The sequence below is a fragment of the Clarias gariepinus genome, chromosome 9 (assembly GCF_024256425.1).
Source record: "Clarias gariepinus isolate MV-2021 ecotype Netherlands chromosome 9, CGAR_prim_01v2, whole genome shotgun sequence".
NCBI classification, from domain to species: Eukaryota; Metazoa; Chordata; class Actinopteri; order Siluriformes; family Clariidae; genus Clarias; species Clarias gariepinus.
In genome coordinates this window covers 31,242,588-31,258,142 of record NC_071108.1, presented here as the reverse complement: position 1 = coordinate 31,258,142, position 15,555 = coordinate 31,242,588, and positions in this window count along the sequence as shown.

Here is a 15,555-nt window from a genome sequence, read left to right as displayed (position 1 = left end):
GGCTGGGAATTGAACCCAGGCCTTCCACATGGCAAACGAAACACCTACATACTGCGAAGTATGTGCTCTAAAATGTATTTTAAGTACTAAAGGACAAGTACTTCACAAAGAAACAGATTTTTCTGGATATACTGTACAGTATATCAAACTGTGTTACTGATAAACTGTAGTAAAACCAATGCTGTTGAAAACATGAATGTTATCCAGTTCACCGGTTTTCCTTTAATGGTACAGTAAGGCCTGACCACTGCAAGCTGGGAACATCCCACACGAGCTGCAGTTTTTTGCAGTCATCTAGCCATCACTGTTTGGTCCTTGTCGGAGTCACTCAAATCCTTATGCTTGCTTTTTTTTCTGCTTCCAACACATCAACTTGTGTTAACTTGCTTTTACTTGCCTAGTATTTCCCACCCAGTTCCAGCCGCCATCATAACAAGATATTGAAAATGTAGCTACTGTGAGAAGAACCAGATTGTTATGACCGGACAATTGGTTGAGAGAAACTCCAAAACTGCAGATCTTGTGAGATGTTCCCAGGCTGCAGTAGTCAGGACGTACCAAAAGTGATCCAAGGAAGGAACACCGGACAGGTTCATGGGTGGCCAAGGCTCTCTGATGTACAGTACATGGGGATTAAAGGCTTGGCGATGTAATTCGAATCAATAGAACCACTAATGTAGATCAAATTTCTGAAAAGGTTAATGCTGGTTCTCATAAAAAGGTGTTAGAACACACAGTGCATCACCGTTATGGTGGCAAAAGGGGACCTACTTAGCATTAGGCAGAGGTTTAAAGGATAAATGAATAATGAATACATGAATGTACAATTTACTGGATGTGTTCAGAATCTTTACATGATCACAAAACCTTGTACTGTAGGTATTACAAGATATAAAATAGTTTATTTTAAATGGTAAGTTTATTTATTTAATTTATATTAATTATTTGCCTGGTTGCTTTAGATATGCCCGGACAGAGAGGAGTGAAGACTGCATAAGTTTTTAGACAAAGGATATTACAGCTATAAAGATAAATAACTTTTAGCGCTGGTGATTTTTATTTAATTTGTGTTTCTTTTTATTATGTATAAAAAAAAAAACACCTCACAGTAGTGCACGTAGCCGCTCTGCCATGCCTGTAGTTTTATTTCAAGGGAGCTGTGGCTTTTCAGATGCTAAAAATAAATAGGTAATTAACGGTGCTGTGGTGGTTGGCAATATGTCTTGAAACGACCGAAAAAAAATTATATACAGCAGTTCTAAAAATGTGATTTTTTATCAACAGATTATGATTTGTTTTTTTCAATCAGCTTTTTGGCTCTGCCAACACCTAAAAAAATAATATTACACCAAGATAACCCAAGTAAACAAAAAATGCAGTTTTTATATGATGATTTCATTTATTGAGGGAAAAAAAAGCTGTACAAACCTGTCTGGTAATATGAGAAGAAGTAATTTAACCCTAAACTTAATAATTGTTTTTGCCACCCTTGGTGCTTGTAACAACTGCAACCAAGCGTTTGCGATAAATGGCAATGAGTCTTTAACATTCCTGCGGAGGAATTTTGGCCCACTCTTCTTTGCAGAATTGTTTTAAAGCAGCCACATCAGAGGGTTTTTAAGCATGAACAAAATCTTGACAAGACTTTGACTAGGCCACTCCAAAATCGTTATTCTGGTATTTTTTTGACCCATTCAGAGGTGGACTTGCTGGTGTATTTTGGATGATTGTCCTGCTGCATAACACAAGTTCACTTAAGCTTGACTTCACAAATAGTTGGCTGGTCATTCTCCTTCAGGGTTTTTTTATTATTTTTTTTTTTTTGGTAGAGCACAGAATTCATGCTTCCAGCGGCTACAGAGCAGCTCCAGACCATCATGCTACCACCACCATGTTTGATTGTTGGTATGATGTTCTTTTTATGAAATGCTGTTAGTTTTACGCCAGATGTAACGGGACACTAGTCCTTCAAAAAAGTTAGACATTTGTGTCATCAGTTCACAGAATATTAGCCTAGACATTGTAGGGATAATCAAGATGTCTTTTTGGCAAATGTGAGATGAGTCGTTCGGTTCTTTTTGGACAGCAGTCTCAGTCTTACTGCTAAATCACACTGAAAAACACTGAATTAAGTGAGGCCTGCAGTTCTTCAGATGTTGTTCTGGGTTCTTCATGACCTCCTGGATGAGTCATCGTTGCGCTCTTGGTGTAATTTTGGTAGGCCAGCTACTCTTGAGAAGGTTCACCACTGTTCCAAGTTTTCTCCATTTGTGGATAATGGCTCACATCATGGTCTACTGGAGTCCCAAAGCCTTACAAATAGGTTTGTAACCCTTTCCAGACTAACACAGCTTTTGATTGTTTCTCATTTGTTCCTTAATTTCTTCACATTGTGGCATGATGTGTTGCTTTTGGACATATTTTATTACTGGGGAAAGGGGACTATTTTTTTATATCCTCCCAAATGAATATCCTAAACGAATGAAATCATAATTTAAAAACTGCATTTTGTATTTACTCAGTGTAATATTAAAATTTGTTGATGTTAAATTTTACCCCTTACCTATTGACTAATTAGATCAGAGTAATTTAATTAAATGTGTTTAACTGTATTTAATAGGAAAGGAAAAAGCAGACAGAGAAAGCATGTTTACAGAAAGAAGCCAATCACTAAATAGAATTTCTGTCCTGCACATGATAACCCAGCTTGTTTAAAATATCCACTGTCATATGTCCTATCTCTCCCTTTTTAAAAAAAAATACCCTCCAGGAATTTTGTTGTTGCCTAAAGCCAGACTTTGTCAGCGTGCTGGGTTATTCCCTGCCTTGCAGGCTGGTATCAGTCAAATAGTCACTTCATAATTTATTAATGAAATAACTAATGGACGTAATATGTTTTTTTTTTTTCCATCTGATTTACTCAGCATGAGTAACTGTTTTATCCTAGTCATGGATATTGAGCCACTTGTCATTGTATCAATATCAAATTATTTGGTGACTACTGTAAGTGACAACAAAAGAGTACAAAAAAAGAATATTTGCTAGAATGAGTAACTAAGGTTTGGAAAGAATGTACCAGGTCCTTGAAGCTGTGAGATTAAAATATTGGTGATTTGTGCCAATTTAATCTAAAGACATAAATAACAATGGAATAATAAATGAATTTTGAATGTTATTCTAATCAAAACAAGCATTTTTTTACTGGACAGTATATGTATGGTTCCTTATGAAGCTTCAAAACTAAGAACAAAAGCCAATACTGTCAATAAAAAAATCACAATGCTGTAATAATCTTTGAGTAAGAGTTCACGATTTGAATTAGCTTTTTATGCAAAAACAAAGTCAAGGACTACGCTTACCAGTGTTTTAAAGGAGGAGTGAATTTTAACAGGAGGCTTCGATTAGCACCTCGGGACAAACTGTCATTTGTCCACCCACATTGTGCATTCTCTTTCCCTCCCTCCCTCTCTCTCTCTCTCTCTCTCTTTCCCTCCCTCTCTCTCTCTCTCTCTCTCTCTTTTTCTCTCTCTCTCTTTCCCTCCCTCCCTCCCGCTCTCTCTCTCTCTCTTTCCCTCCCGCTCTCTCTCTCTCTTTCTTTCTCTCCACAGATCCACTTCATCCAGTATCCACAAGGTTCTTGTGTTCATTTAAAACACAATGAGACTATTGAAGATTCCAAGACTGTTGAAGATTCTTTTAAATCCAAGCTTCTTATTTCAAGGACTAACGGACTTCAGCCCAAGTATTCAATATTTTTTAAGCAGCTGATTTGTGACTTAATAAAGAAGGCAATCAGGGATGACTAAACCTCCACAATAAAGCAGGAAAGACAATTACTCAACCTTATAGCTGTAATAAAGCCAGCTGTCTTTCCCATGGCTCAGTGCCCTTGCGTTTGATTATTATTATTTTTTTTCATATAATAATCATTTTAAGGCCAGACAGCCTGAACTGATAATGGTGATTCTCCTTCCAATTGTTCAGTTTTATTTTTAGACATATATACTATACTATACTATACTATACTATACTATACTATAATATAATATAATATAATATAATATAATATAATATAATATAATATAATATACTACTGTACACTACTGTATAATATAATATAATATAATATAATATAATATAATATAATATACTACTGTACACTACTGTATACTATACTATACTATAATATAATATAATATAATATAATATAATATAATATAATATACTACTGTACACTACTGTATACTATACTATACTATACTATAATATAATATAATATAATATAATATAATATACTACTGTACACTACTGTATACTATACTATACTATAATATAATATAATATAATATAATATAATATAATATAATATAATATAATATAATATACTACTGTACACTACTGTATACTATACTATACTATACTACAACCCCCGGCAAAAAGTATGGAATCACCCCTCTCAGAAGATGTTCATTCAAATGTTTAATTGTGTAGAAGAAAAAAAACAAGCACATACATGCCACAAAATTATTATCATTCAACAATCCAACCTTGTGGCTTTAAAAAACACTTATACAAAAAGCAAAGAAAGATAACTATAGTCAATGACAACTGTTTTAAAGATCAAACAGAGGAAAAAAATATGGAATCTCACAAATCTGGAGAACTATATGGAATCACCATGCACTTTGCATTTCTAAAAACAATCTCCTGTATCTGATCACAACCGCTAATTAGTCTGCGGTTAAAAAAGAGTGCTTGCACACATTAGTGATGTGTTGAACCAAGATGATTGACATAACTCGTGGCTCCAACACGAGAGATGTCTGTTGAAACAAAGGGGAGGATTATCAAACTTCTTGAAGAAGGTAAATCTTCACAGAATGTTGCAAAAGGTGTTGGTTGTTCCCAGTCAGCTGTGTCTGAAATCTGGACCAAGTACAAATCAAATAAACAGGATGTAAAAGGAAAGCGTACTGGTAGACCAAGAAAGACATCAAAGCGCCAAGACAGAAAACTTAAAGCAATATGCCTTGAAAACAGAAAATGCACAAAAAAACAAACAAATAAGGAACAAATGGGCAGAAAGTGGAGTCAATGTCTGTGACCGGACAGTAAGAGATCACCTAAAAGAAATGGGGTTTATATACAGAAAAGCTAAACGAAAACCATCATTAACATCTAAACAGAAAAAAACAAGGTTTCAGTGGGCTAAAGAAAGACAATCTTGGACTGCGGATGACTGGATGAGAGAGATGAGGTGCCGTTCCAATGAAATTTATAAAGACAACTGCCTGAAGAAAACATGCAAATTTCCACAATCATTAATGATATGGGGTTGTATGTCAGGTAAAGGAATGGGAGACATGACAGTCATTAAATCTTCTATAAATGCACGAGTTAATGTTAAGATTTTGGACACTTTTTTTATTACATCGATTGAAAGGATGTTTGGTGATAGTAGCATCATTTTTCAGGATAATAAAGAAAATGAACCAGCCACAGACCTTCTGAGGACTTTGTCACACCCTGCTTCTTTTTTCCATGCAGGTGAAACCCAGAAGCTTTCTTTTTGTTTTATTAATTTACATAATATGCTGCTTTGTTTTATGACCTTAAAATATTTTCCTGTAAGGGTATGGGTGCATATGTACAGGGATATGAGTGATTAATGCACAGAAGGTGCAGTAGGAAATAAGGATATGGTATATATGGTAATATACAGTAGAAGTGTGCAAACATTGTGCAGTGGATCATACATATCAAGAAAATAACTCGCTCTACATGTTATATATATATATATATATATACACACAGTGAAACCTTGGATTGCGAGCGTTCAGCAAGATGAGCAAAGATTTTTTATAAATTTTGATTTGGAAAACGAATAAGTCTTGGTTTACGAGTATCATGTATCACGCATGCGCTTCTTGTTTTGACGGCAAGCGTCACGTGATCACAACTGACTCGTTTTTCCCTCTCTTGCGCTGCAGAATTGTGGGTGATCATCTCCCCTGCTTGGTCTTAGTGCTCGTCTCTCACTGTTATAATCAACATCCGTGCACACTTGTACTGTTTACTATAACACTGGGACAACGTTTGTGTGCGTAAAACATCTTTTATTTTGTGTTTGTATGCGTGTGTGTACAGCGCGCGTGTACTGCTCATTATAACACACGTGTGTACGCATGTGTAAAGCAGAAGAAAGTCTCGTTAAAGAGGTTAAAGATCCATTTTCTTTAGCCTGCACTTTGTAATTGGACACCATGCCTCTTCACACAGACACACACACACCCCTCCTTTCACCCTCCTCTCACTTTCACATACACACACTCTCTCTCTCTGCTCTAAACAGAAACACTGCTCTGTCGTGATTCTTTTCAAAGTTAAAGTGCAGGTTAATTTGTTTTATTTTTACTTTACAGCAGTGATTTCCATTAGTATGCGCTCATGCGAATGACATTGATGATGTTCCTTGTTAATATTTCTGATAAAAGTCTTTTGATAAATGTTTGTGTGTGTGTGTTTGTGTGTGTGAAATACATGTAATATTTTTACTTTATTTTTTGTACTAATTATTTGTATGAATTAATTTCTATGAGACTGTGGAACAAATAATTTGAGTTTCCATTATTTCTTATGGGAAAATTTGCTTTGGTTTATGAGTGTTTTGAAATAAGAACCTGCTTCCAAAATAATGCTCACAATCCAAGGGCACCATGTATATTATGACATTTGGGTGGAATATACAGTAGTACAATGTCAAACATAAATAAAGGATGGAAGAAAGGTTGAACCTTAACCTTAACCACTGAAATTGCATAGTAAACATTCAACACTATAAAATGTAAAAATTATTATTGTGCAGTTTTTTTTTTACAGATTATTAACCTATATAAATAGTAAGTATTTATTGATTATATACATATATTAGTTAAATTCAAATATTACATTAATAACAAATTCTTATGTTATATTAATATTATGTCATCCTTGATATTAATGCAATAGGCTATATATATATATATATATAGATATATTTATACTGTATATACAGTACGTCCCTTTTCGAGCTCCTTTTATTCTATGCTCCAGCCAGACACAATGCCTAATGCGAAATTTTGCATGGCCACTTTTGGCGAAGTGATGTAACATTGTTCACTTGCCTACCCTACACTATTCACAGTTCCCTCTGAACCAGGCAGTTTCACACTCTTTGGTTCATGGCTAAATAGCCTGTGCAATTCACATCGCAGGCAACTATCTGCTTCTGGAGGACCACCTGCATGGCAAGTTTTCTTAGGAGCAGTGTTACAAGGGCTAAGAAGCAATGCAATAGTGGTTTAATCAGTTTTCCAAAAGCATTTTATATTTATTTTTTATTTGTTAAGTTTTCTTTTGAATAGAGTTTCTTATGGCATCTATCGTTTTTTTATGTTCTTTATATGTTCTAGAGATTGAGTTCTTGTTTAACAATTTACAGATAGATCAGATTTGCTTCATCCTATAGAATCAGACACAAAACAACAAGACAATTATTCTCGCTATAGCTGAAAGATCTCAGGACGAGAGCCATTTAGCACAGTCTCCAATATTAATATCATAAATCAACATAATCACTAACACTTCCTGCCCAGATATGAAATATCAGCAGCATATTAATGAGATCATGCCTGCTGTTCCGCCAACACTGAAACACACACTCCAGATGGAGGAGTGAACTCGGGACCTGAGGAATGTAAAGTGATAACTTCGGCTCGGCTCTCTTGTGCTGCAAATGAAATGAGGGGGATGAAATAGAATAGCGTGACATGGAGAGAGACAGGAAGGTAGAATTGAGTGAGACAGAAACAAACAGAGAGATGGGAAGACAGACAAAGGTAAATGAATCCCCCCTTTGCCACCAAAACAGACACCTTACTTTTTGAACTAGCATTAAACTTTTCTTCAATTGTAACGGCTCTTTTTTTGTGGGATGTTCCCGGGCTGCAGTGGTCAGGACTTACCAAAAGTGATTCAAGGAATGAAAACTGTTGAACTGGCAACAGGGTCATTGGTGGCCAAGGCTTACTGATGCAGCTGGGGAGTGAAGGCTGGCCCATGTAGTCCAATCCAGTAGAAGCGCTAGCATAGTGTAGAAGAAATTGAGAAAAAGGTTAAACCTTTTCATGATAGAAAGGTGAGAGAACACACAGTGCATGACTGGTTTAGTGGCAAAAGGGGGACCTACTCAATATTAGGCAGGTGGTCATAATGTCATGATTGATTGGGATGGATGGATGGATGGATGGATGGATGGATAGAAAAAGAGAGAGAGACAGCAACAGACACAAAGAAAGATGGAGATTGAGAAAAACAGACAGACCAAAAGCGGGTAGAGACAAACAGAGATATAGGCAGAGATAAGGAGTGACACAGACAGATAGACAACAAGAGAAGGGATAAGAAAAGAGAGACAAACAGAAAGGAAAAGAGAGATGGACAGACAGACAAACAAAGAGACAGAGACACCGGGGATATACAGACTGCTAGACATAAAGGCAGGACATGCACATGAGACAGACAGAGACTCAGACAGAGGGAAACAATTTCCCACTTGTCTCCTTCCATCAGACTGTTCACAGCTCTACTCGGTGAACCGAAGCAATAACGCAACACCACTAATTTAATTCATTTACCTGACATCGCTCAATTTTTTTAAACTTTATTATACATGCACATCAACTTCCGCGATCTCCCGGGCTCTGAATTCCTCTGCACTCTCTCTATTTTACAGCAATTTTTTTATCTGCTGCTATGATTTGATCAACAGATGTAAAGTACTGTACTGTAGATCGGCACTGGGTTTATTTTGTGTAAGAGTTTGTAATACTACTCAAATTGTTTACACCAGAAAAAAAGAGTCGTCTGTTAAAAGCTGATCTACAGCACTTGCTTTAGCCAAGGGACCAAGGAATGTGGAAGAAGTTAGCTAAAATAGCTTTATCGCTAATCTTTCGAATCTTAACATGATGTTAAAATTAAAATTTTAAGTTTGTTAGAAAAGTAAGAGCAACCTGGGGTGCTGCTCCAGTGATACTACAAGTTCTATAGCCATTAAATATTGACAAATTAATTTTTACCCACCCTGAATATCCAGCCTAGCCTTTTTTTAGGTAACACTATCACAGTCAAACAACAAAAACATGTGGCTGTATTAATTTGTATTGGTACAAATATAAAAAAAAATTAATAAATGTAATATGGTTTGCCTTACCCACCAGCCAAATCATCTACATGCTCTTCAGCAGCTCCATGTGGGGCGGCCGGTTGTGTAGAAGTTTACTACAAAACATTCATAAGCGGTTTCACTGGCCCCTTCTTCTCTTGATCATATTTCTTTTATTCTATTCCAGAATTACTAGGACCTTCCTGTCATTCGTTCTTAGAAGTGTGTGTGAAGATGTGTCATTGTGTGAGCCATCACTCAATGCTCAATGCGTGAGAGTTGGCAGCTCTGATAACTAGCTGAATGCTAAAAGCTAGTTTTGCTACATATCAAGTGGACTAGCAGCCAGATAGTTTACACAGACGACTGTGACGTCTCGTCCTCACTGTAAAATCTGTCACAATCTAGAATTGATAGGAATTTAGATCAAACTCCATTAAAGTGTTTGATGCTAAAAAAATCTAATATGTATATATATATATATATATATATATATTGGGTTGGATGCTGTGTAGGATTACCTTAACACACAAACACAAGGCTCACCTATTCTGGTACATTAGCTATACAAACACAAAATAAAACATGCTTTACGCGCACACGTGGTCTCAGTGTTATAGTAAACACTACGCGCACGTGCATAAATGTTGACTTAAATGATGCACATGCACTGAGGCCAAGCATGTGAGACAATTACCCACAATTCTGCAGTGTGAGAGAATGAATAACCATTGGCTCAGTTGTGAACACGTGGCACTCAGCGGCAAAACAAGAAGCGCATGCTTCTTTGTTTTAAATGTGATATCTGTGATCCAAAAACCAAACTGGTTCATGTTAGAAATGTTATACCCATCACTACCAATGCTATTATCTTTATTACTGAGATCTTAAAGGTCAAAGATAACTCAAAGGATTTAAATAGTACCATAAATATTCATAACAGGAATCTGTTTTGTTGGTGGAATCTCTAGAAAGGTAATGCACTTTGGTGCATCTGTACTTGTATATCAAGGCTCGCTCATTTTTCAAGTCAAAATTAACTACAGTTTTTTGCTCATCTTGAGGAACACTCATAAGCCGGATTACTCGCGATCCAAGGTCCCACTGTATGACAATAAATGAAACATTAATTCGTTTATTTAATTTATCCGGAACAGGGTGTCGGTAGGCCTAGAGCCTATCCCTGGTGCCAATCCATGCGCACACACACGCACACACACGCACACACACTACAGGCAAATTGGGAATACCAACTGACCTAATCTGCATGTCCTGGGACATGTGGATGGAAACCGGAGTACCCGGAGGAAAACCACCAAGAACGGGAAGAACATGCAAACTCCATGCACACATTCCCAGAGGTGGGAATCAAAACCCGATCCTGGACGTGCAAGGCTACAGTGCTAACCACTACATCACTGTGCTGTCTACAATAAATGAATCATTGGAAAAAAATAAATAAATATATATATATATATATATATATATATATATATATATATATATATATATATATACTGTATATATATATATATATATATATGAATAAATAGGTAAATAAAGGTTTTCTTGGCTTGTGTCATCTCAGCCTCATCTGTACAAACAAATGAGACAAATTCCCTTTTCCAGAATCCTCCACTACATGGGTTTAGCGCCTGAACTGTCACATGACCTCAGTGATACACCAGACTCCTGATCACACGCACACACACCTGTTAAAAATCACTGGTTCAGTACATAAACACACCTCAAGCACTTTGCTAATCATGGCCTTAAGGCTGTGTTTCAATCTGCCCCTGAGGCATGCTTCTCTGACTATTTATTCGCACCATAGTGCATTACCTTTCTGAAGATTCCACCAACAAAACAGATTCCTGTTAAGAATATTTATGGTCCTATTTAAGTGCTTTGAGTTATCTTTGACCTTTAAGATCTCAGTAATGAAGATAATAGCATTGGTAGTGACGGGTATAACATTTTTAACATGAACCAGTTTGGTTATTGGATCACAGACATCACATTTAAAACACAGGCAGTCTGTTTCTTGATTGTCTGACCTCCTCTTAACTGTGGGTTTGTCTGTCCAGAACCTGGATTTCTATCTATTAATGATACATACAGTACGGTTGTTAGATTTTTACAGAGCATGCTAAAAGAGCTTTGTATGTTTTTAGTAATAAATGCATGGCACACATGACACTCTCAACATGTACAATGGTGGCCAAAAGTATTGGGACAACATTTGCAATGTATTTGTGGCACACTGGCTTAGGGGTTAGCATTGTCGCCTTGCACCTACAGGGCCATGCCATGTAATATAGTTTTACTTGTGCACATACTGCAAAAGGTGACTTCACCACTGTGGTTTAGCCTATCTGGCTGAAGAGTTGTGCTAATTAATTTCCAAACTAGTGAAAAACTTGCTACAATGGTATTCAGCTTCTAAAAGGTCATCTCCTGCCCTAAACCTAATAGAAAACTGTTGGATAATGGTGAAGAAGGCAGTAGCAACCCCAAAAAACTGTTTACGGCACATGATCTTCAGGACGCAATCAAGCAAAGAGTAATTGACACCACAGACTTCTTTTGGCTCTATTCCCAACTGGATCCAGAAGGTTTTGATGAAAAAAAAGGCTTTATACTACATATTGATTGTTGCATAGCAACTTTACTGGATAAAAAAAAAGAATGAATTATTCTTTTTATCATGATTTTCATGAAAAAAATTAAGACAAGGTTTAATATTATTAGAATAAATTTATTAGATAATGTTTAGATTCTTTCTAGACTCTTATATAGAGACCTCAAGATACCGTATAAGGTAGCACATGGGTGCGAGACAGGAAACAGTTGTTGAAGTTTGTTAATTTAAATGCAAATTCACTAACCAGCATATTTTGGTGTGAAAGTTTGGTAGAAACTTGAAAACCGTGAGTAGGGGAAATGGGTAGTTAGACGATTTACTACTGCTTAGAAGTTTGCATGTTCAAACCCGAGCACAACCAAGCTGCCACTGTTGGGCCCCTGATCAAGGCCTGTAACCCTCAGATACATAATGAAGTAGGTCACTCTTTATAAGGGCGTCTGTCAAATACTGGAAACTCGCGAGAAACGTGAGAAACTCTATAAGGGCAGGAACCAAGTTTAGGATCGAGGTATGAATTAGTGGAAATGAACTTAAAAAAACTAAAAAATAAGGAATGGAGAAGAGCTCAGAGCAGAATGTGAACTGTACTAGATGCTCTGATGATATTACGTTATTATGTGGCTCTTTTTATTTTATTACCTGCTCCATTTCTCTAGCATTCCTAGCACTACATGGCTTTTCCACTTAATTTGCTTGACAGATTAGAGTCTACAGCAGTATTGTCAAAGTCATTTTAGACAAGGGGCCACATTCAACTTCAATGTTTAATTGACCAACGTCTAGGAGGCGGCACAGTGGCTTTGTGGCTTTTGTTAGCGCTGTCACCTCGCACCTCCAGGGTCCGAATTCAATTCCTGCGTCTGTGTCCTGGATGGATTTCCATGTTCTCCCTGGGCTGGGTGTTTTTACCTTTGGGTGTTCCATTTTCCTCCCACAGTCCGTAGGGATGCAGATTAGGTTAATTGGCGTTCCCAAATTGCTCGTAATGTTGAATGTTGTCCTACCACAGTTGTAAAAAATGAGAATAAATACAATGGTCATCATTGGCCTCCACGGTCCCAGAGGTTCCTAGATGGATGGATGGAATGTCAAGAAGGCTAAGCAAGAAAACAACAACCAAAAAAACAATGATACTTTGGCGTTTTTTTTTTCAACATACACGACAGCAATTCATTTATTCATCCCTGATGCTGCCAAACTCTAAATAGCTCTTTCAGAAAAAGAAAAATGGTCACCGCATAACCCTATTTGCTTGCTAATGAAGAATTACATAATGTATTATTAGCACATTTTGTCAAGCGAGGTTGACCCTTAGTTTATTGCTCTATTTCCCTCTTTTGTCAAATCTTTCAAATCAGTTACTGTCCACAAGAACATTTTTAATAAGAACAGGGATTCTCATTTCCTGGGCCGGATTAGAACATTTATCAGACTCGTGGGCCGTATGTTTGACACCCCTTGTCTACAGTTTACAGACAAATGTTTGCCCTGATTTATATTCAAATGCTGCTGTGACTACAAAACTGCCCATGCTACATACAGTATGTTCAGATCTTCAGATCTTCCATGCACTGCACAGTGTAAGTGTGTGTGCTCACACCATGGTTCTGAATAAGTAACGTTTCATTTCAACATATACTGTAGATGAAAATAAAATCCGCTGGTATGGAATTTTTCCAAAGAATAAGATTCTTAGAATATCCTCCAGGCCTGACTCCTTCGCAGAGCTTTCAATGTACAGTAGTTGAGAGTTATTTCTAATAGGCTATTATCAGGCCACACTGTCAGGACTCATCCGTCTTTATAGCATCTTGTTGCATCTACCTGCCACAATGCAGGGGGAAAAACCACTACAACTAGATAAGCCGTACAGAGGGGTGACATCAGGTTGGAGATTTATAGAGAATCAGATTGGTGAATGCAATTTATCACCCATGGCTATTCTCCAAATCGCTTTAGAGTCTCATTTTGAAGGTCATTCATGTGGATTGGACAAGAAATGTCCCTAATTGCCTGTCCAACTCACTGACTCAATCATTCCACATTGAGTTCAGGTGACATTACAGTAATCCTGAGTTTGAAGTTCTATTTGGAAAGAGAGCGTGAATATGCTATCTTTTCGTCCACAGATGTGCACTTTGCATAATGTTAATATACGTCTCTATATATTGTAACACACTATGACCTCTCATAAGCACAAAATTACTACTGTATAGCCCATACTTAGCCGAGTTATGTATTTATGTAAAAAAATGCTGGTGCAGCATTATTAACAACTACATTTTGGGCTGATGTTTCAAAATTTTAATATATTTGATGTAATGATGAAAATATGTAAATAATGCAGTAACCTTCAGTGACACTATACAGCATTGCAACCATTAGAACAACGCAAAAGAGCGTTTATGGGGCAGGGCCTCATTCACTGCGTCATTGCGGAGGATCAGGGTCCGTGCAGGAATCTGTTATGGACCCATCATGGATTTGGAAGGGTCCTGCCATGGAGCAGGCGGCTGTTTGAAAAGGCCTTTACTCTATCATCCGGGGAGCGCTGGCTCGAACCCCGGGTCATGCTGTTTTCCTCTCGCAGCCGGAGGTCTAGAGGGAGCTGATTGGCCGAGCCGTCTCAGGAGGGAGGGATGAGAGGTACGTGCGCTCCCACATTAATCACGGCTCTACAGCCAATCAGGGGCGTCTGTTAGCTCGCGCATGCGGAAGGAGCAGCTAGCGCTGTCCTCCAAGTGTGTTACTCCGCCCCTAACGGTGCATGAGCAAGCAGTTCGAAAAGATGCGGTCCGGAGGAAACACGGGATACACGAGGTCTTTGCCCTCGCTACTGAGTGGTAGTAGTAGCCTTAATGTGGGAGCCCCCTAGTGACGGGGAGGAATTGGCTATGACTAATATTGGGGAGAAAATTGGAAAAAACCCAAAAAAATATTTTTTTTAAAAAAGGCCTTTACTCTTTATGCATACTACTGTATAGGCAATGTTGCTGGAGGATATCTTTGTGTACATCACAGATATGGAAGTGCGCTCTGGAAGTACACATAATTGTCACACTGAAACATCCATATAGTGATTTTTTTCTGTTTTAATTTTGTTCAATGATCATGGCTTACAGCTCACGAAAATCCAAAAATCTCAAAATATTAGAATATTTAATTTTGAGTTTGAGCCAATTACTGTTCATATGGTATAAATACTGTGTATCTCTCTGTCAGGTTCATGCATGTGAAAAGGCTGCTGACTTGACAGTCATTTAGAAGACCATCATCAACACCCACCACAAGGAGGATAAGCCACAAAAGGTGCTGGAGGAAGAGTGGAGAGGCACAGCATCCAAGTTTCTAGAAGTCCTGTGTGAAGTTTCCACCATCAGTGATGATTTGGGATGTCATATCATATCATCTGCTGGTGTTGGTTCACTGTGTTATATTAAGTACAAAGTCAATAAAGTCATCTACCGGAAGATTTTAGAGTACTTAGTGCTTCCATCAGCTGGCAAGCTCCATGGAGATGGTCATTTCCTTTTCTAGCAGGATTTAACACCTGCCCACAGTGCCCAAACTACCACTAACTGGTTTGCAGAACATGATATTACTGGGCTTGATCCGCCTGCCAGTACACATGACCTGAACCCCATAGAGAATCTATGAGCTATTGTAAAGAGGAAGATGAAAAACACCCGACTCAAAAATACAG